Here is a 6,134-nt window from a genome sequence, read left to right on the forward strand (position 1 = left end):
AGTACCAGAAGGTCTGAGACTCAACATAGAAAAGACACCAATCCCTCCCAAATTGGTATGCGTGTTTTAGGTAATTCCTACCAAAATCCCACTATGAGTTTTTATAGATAGAGACAAGATTATCCTACCATTTCCATGGAAAGGCAAAGAGACCAGAATAGCTAAAACAATCTTGAGAAAGAAGAATAAAGGAGAAGAAATCAGTCAATCTGATCTTAAGACTTCTTATGCAGCTACCGTAATAAGAATGTGTGTAGCTGTAATCGCGCCTCGGATAAACCTCATTGGCTACGATACTGCCACTGCGCAAAGATAAAGAAAGGGGGGGTAATCAGAAGGGGGAATGAAGCATGAGAGACTTTGGACTCTGAGAAACAAACTGAGGGCTTCGGAGGGGAGGGGGGTGGGGGAATGGGATAGACTGGTGATGGGTAGTAAGGAGGGCACGCATTGCATGGTGCGCTGGGTGTTACACGCAACTAATGAATCATCGAACTTTACATCAAAACCAGGGATGTACTGTATGGTGACTAACGCAATACAATAAAAAAAATAATAACAATAAAAAAAAAAGAATGTGTGTAGCTGGCAGAAGAGACATATAGACCAATGGAACAGAATGGAGAATTAGAGGACCCTGTAAGAGAAAGGAAAGAAAAGCTACAGAATGGGGGAAAGTATTTACAAGCCATACGTGATAGGACTAGTATCTAGACTATATACAGTATTGTATGTATATCTCAAATATATATCATCTCAGTATATATGTATATATCAAATATGTGTATATCTTGTACATATGCTTATCTAAAAGCTATAAACCAAAGCTCAACAATAAAAATGCAAACAATGCAATTAGAAAGTGAACAAAATACGTGAGAAGACATGTCGCTGACGTGGATATACAGATGGCAAAAAAGCATATGAAAGGGTGTTCAAAAGAATTTGTCATTGGAAAAATGCTGATTAAAATCGCAATGAGATGTCTCCATACACCCATTAAAATGGCTAAAAAAATGAATAGTGACAACCTCACATGCTGGCAAAAATGCAGAGAAACCGGATCACTCACATATCACATGGGAACATAAAATGGTACAGCTAACTACAAAACAGTTTGGCGCTTTCTTAAGAAAACGAAACATTCATGCTGTATGGTTACTAACATAACATAATACAAAATTTAAAAAAAAAAGAAAAGAAAACTAAACCTTCAAATCCTGTATGACCCATAAGTTATATTCCTAGGCATCTGTTCCAGAGAAATGAATAATTATGTTCATCAAACTATACACAACTGTTTATAGCAGCTTTAGCCAAAATACTTTCACGAGGAGTAATTTCTTTGCTGTACTCCTGTTACTTCTTTTTTCCTTATGTGGAATGAATTATCTGATTGGACAATTTAGGGTTTGGGAAGGAGAGCACTTCTTCTTTTCATAGTCCACCGAAAGCATATTCCGGAGCTCCCCATTCCCCAGCAGTCGCCATTCAGGGAAGACTGCTCCAGTCTATACTGGTGGGACGTGGTAAGTGAGTTTGCCATACCATGAATGGTACGTGAGTGGCATACCATGTTAGCAAGTCTATGTGCCTGTTGTTCTCAAAACAGGGTTCTTCACATCGGCCTTGGTGAATAACCAAGGTTATTTTTAAAACCCATCTGCCATTCATTTGACACATTTCCCAATTTTTCAGAATGTTGATAAAAAGCAAGGTGTTGTTTGTTTGGGGTTATTTAGGCCTCCAATACATAAAATAAGCTTAAAATTCTATATTAGTTTTCTAGGGCTGCCATCAGCACAGAAATTAATTTCTCACAGTTCTGGAACCTGGAAGTCTAAGACCAAGTCTAAGACCAAGTTTTGATTTCTCCTGAGGCTCTCTTTTTGGCTTGTAAATAGCTATCTTCTCTCTCTGACCTCAGCATGGCCTTTTCTTTGTGACTCTTCTTCTTATTATTAGGACACTAGTCATACTGGATTAGGGTCCCATCCTAATGACCTCATTTAACCTTAATTATTTCTTTAACAGTTCTGTCTCCAAATATAGCCACTTTGGAGTTAAGGCTTTAACATATGAATTTGAGGGAAACACAATTCAGTCCATCACAAACACCTATAGAAAAGCAAGGTTAAAAATAGATTTTAATAGAAAATGAGCTCTGAGTTATTGACAGAAGATATGCTTAAACAGTAAGAAAGAATTTGAAAAATAAAAAGCAGAGAAAAAGTTATCTCAACCAGCAATGAAAAAGATTAACTTCACAGTAATATAGTAATGGATAGTAATCGAATGTGGTAACAGAGAATAAAACAAATTGGATATGAAGACAGAAAGAAGTAACAGGGATGAGGAAGGATATAGGCTTAGCGATGAAAGGAAATAAACCACGAAGAATGTATAATAACCATGAATTCACAACTGACAATATAGTCTCAAGATCCACGTGGCTCAAGTATTCAGAACGCAAGTAACACTTGACCAATATGACCAATTTTTCGATCATAGCCGATTTTGACTCACTTACCTCAGAAATGAATACCTAAGGGGGCCCAAAAATCAGTAAGAAGTATAGAAAAATTATCACAACTAAAACATATCATCTGGTATCAAGATGTTTAACCTCAAATGCATGTGAAATTATAAAGGTTCAAGAGTCACCCAAGCAGTTTTGAAGAAAAACAAGATTGAAAGGATTGGGTTGGATAAGATTGCTGGATATCAACATTCACTATATGAGAGGGACAACCTTCCTTAAAAATCGGTGGGAAAAAATGGGAATGTCAACAAATGGTACTGAGGCATGTGGCTGTCTCTATTTTAAGGAGTGAAGTTAGATACCTATCTTATCTATTACCCCAAAACAACTTCATCTTTATGGAAGACCTACATGTGTGTACTTGACACCTGTAGAAGAAAATATAAAGAATACATTTATTACATTGGGCAAGATTGTTACACTATGCTAAGAAAACCCACAAGCCATAAGTACACAACAGCTTGACAGATTCATTTACATAAAAGTAAAAAATACACCACAAAACACATGACAAATATAACTAAAATCAAGTGATTAGAAGAGAAAAGATAATTGTAAATATTTAAAGGAAACGGGACCAGTATGCAGAATGCATAAAACATCTCCCGGTCAATAAAATATTGATACACTACAAACAGAAAAGAAAAAAAAACTGGAAAAGCATATAAAAAGGAAATTCACAGATGAGGAGACCCAAATGCCCAGTAAAGACGAAAATGCACTCAATATCCCTAGCAATTGGATAAATGAACATTACAAAAATGGGAGACTGGCCATCAGTTAGGAAAGAATAAAATACTGAGAAAAACAGATAGAGGCAAAGACCTTATACTGACGAGGGAGTGAAAATTGCTGCAGTGACCTTAGAGAGTAATTTGTCAGTATCTGAAGACCAGTGTTGAAGCCCAAATCTGATACACCTAGTCACCTTATGTTTAGATATCTGTTCCAGTGGAATTCTTCCGTATGGACCAGAACATTATCAGGAGATAATTACTCATGGGTTTTTCAGGTTTCTGCACGTCTTGCAAACAAAGGCACTAACTGTCCTTCAGTTTCAAATTAACTTTTCAAAGATGTTTGTAAGATGAACAAGGGAGAAAGAGATAGTGTCTGCAGAGGGCAGGCTTGCTCACCGTCCAGCACAATAAAAGCAATGTCTCCCTGGAACAAAGATCAGGCATGGTTGCCTACAGTGTATTATAAAAAATTCAGGTTCCCTAAGCTCAGGGTTCCTCAGCTATGACACAAATCCACTGTGTGCATAATCTCCACCTGGGCTCCTGCAGGGGGTTTGCATGGAACTGAGAGACCAGGGAAATTGGTGCAAATATGCTAATTCTTGTGATGCTCACTGGGCCATGAGTATTAAAGTCCTTTGCCTCTGCTTGCAAGCACCTCATGTTTTTTGCCAGAATTCATGAAACCATGACAGACCAAACTGTTAACAGATCTTATAACAGTTTATGATCATAAAAAAATTGGAATCAAGCTGAATGTGTAACAATGGGGGGATGTATTTTAAAAGTTGTGAAACAGAGAATTAAACAGTGAAATTGGTGGACTACGACTCTTTATGTAAGGGTGCTATCTTTATAGTCAAAATGAGTTGATTGTTGGCAATCTTAGGCAGTTCAACCTAGTATTTGTATCAATATAAATCAATCTCAGAAACATAAAATTTAATTTTTAACTTTGATTTTGCTCACGAAAGACAACCTATGCAAATGTTTAAAATGGAATCATGCTCTTTCTGTTCTCTCTGATGGAGTAAAAGTATTCTAGGGAGATACGCTGACCTCGCTGCATCCAGTGGAAGGATGAGGACAATAGGGTGAATAGCAGTGAGATTTCCAATGTATCTATAATATTCTGGTTCTAAAACCAATAAGGATGAGAGGTAGGCATTATAATATGCTAAATCGTTTTGCCCGTACATGTATATACTTAGGGGGTTCCCAAAAAACTCCCTGAAGTTCTCTTTCTATGGTATGTGTCCATTGTTTCCCAATTAAAATACAAGATTAAAATGAAGTGAATGGAGACTCTAGAGGCTCAAGGGGGCGACCACAACTTAGAAAGGAGTCCTCTTGAACAGCCTTTCCACATCTCCAGAAGCAGTGCGAGATCTCGGTTCTCTCATTTTCTCAGAAGGCCTATCTTGGTTTACAGGACAGTTTTTTCTTCTAGAAAACACATTATGAGTCACTCAGAGGAGTATGGGCCTACCCTAAAATTTTCACCATGTGTCATTAAATGTCATATAGTTCAACTGCAGGAAATTTTTTTCTCATAATGAGAAATGCAAAGCCCGGGCTGGTTTCAAGTTTTTATTTTTTTTAATCCTGAAAAAAACATTAATGAGTTTATACACATAAAAAAACATCTTTAAAGTATAGTGACTGTGTCTCTACTAGGCTACCCTCACAACTTCTAGATTACTATGGTTTTTACTTCTTTATTTTTCCAGTTTTGTAGTACCTATTACTGGAAGGAGTTGGAGGTTCCTAAGTAAAATAAAAGCAAAGGATCATACATGGTGAGAGCTTGAAGGGATTTTTGCATTTACATTTTCATTTTGTAGATGAAAATATGTAAATACCCTTAGGTAGCAGCCGTATCCACATTTGAGCTCACATCTTCTGACCCATTAAACAATAGTAACTTTAAGATGTTAGACTAACATAATATAATAAAAAAAAATTAAAATTAAAAAAAAAAAAGATGTTAGGCGAGGCTAAGAATTGCACCTAACAGTTCTTGAGTGCTTCTTGTATGTACGGCACTGTTCTAAGCCTTTCCCTGTATTATCTCATTTAATTTCACACAGCTCTAGGAGTTAAGTCCCAATTTTACAGATGAGGAAACTGGGTGCCAAGATGAAGTGCCTCTCCCACCACTACACGTGTAGGAACTAACAGATCAAGGATGCCAGCCCAAGTGCTTTGAGTTCCAAACTCACCCATACTCTTCACTGCTCTTACAGATTAATTAAAAAACAGTATAGTCCTCGGTAAGTATCTGTCTCATCATCAAGTTTCAATTGTGATGATAAAATTTTCTAGTCTTATTAAACATTCAAGGGGTAGGTATTCTTTTCATTTTATAAATATAAAACGTAAGGACCAGAGAGGAAGAATAATTGGAATCTTGATCCTTGGGCAGAAGGAAGGATCACATTAGAAACAATATGCTCTCATTTTTAGAATCTCAGCATACCAGTAATTAAGATTTGCCCTTAATGCCTTCCCCCAGGGAGTGAGGTCTGGAGAGAGACATAAAGTCACCTCAAGATTAAAAATCATGGCCTTGGTTATGTCTTGGTTGTTCTAGGAAAATAGGGCATCTCTCTTCATTAATATCACAGGATGCCATCCTGAGATATGAATTACCATCAAGGCTAACATCTAGAGCAGCCTTCGCGAGGTGCCAAAAACTGAACTAAGGGCTTTATCTATATTGTTTCTATTTACTTCGCAAGCACACAGGGTCCTTACATTTTGTTGGGTACTATTCCAAGAGCTTTATACATATGGATGGAGTTGATTCCTACAAAAACTATATGAAGTTGGTACTATCGCTGCCCTCATTT

At 37.0% G+C, this 6,134-nt stretch overlaps 1 pseudogene; it reads right to left on the minus strand.

Moving 5' to 3' along the window:
* Positions 1–253: 253 nt before the first annotated feature.
* Positions 254–314, minus strand: LOC123801929 (U4 spliceosomal RNA; annotated as a pseudogene).
* Positions 315–6,134: the final 5,820 nt, after the last annotated feature.

Source organism: Ursus americanus, chromosome 9 (assembly GCF_024610735.1).
Source record: "Ursus americanus isolate L20-20 chromosome 9, mUrsAme1.1.p, whole genome shotgun sequence".
Taxonomy (NCBI): Eukaryota; Metazoa; Chordata; class Mammalia; order Carnivora; family Ursidae; genus Ursus; species Ursus americanus.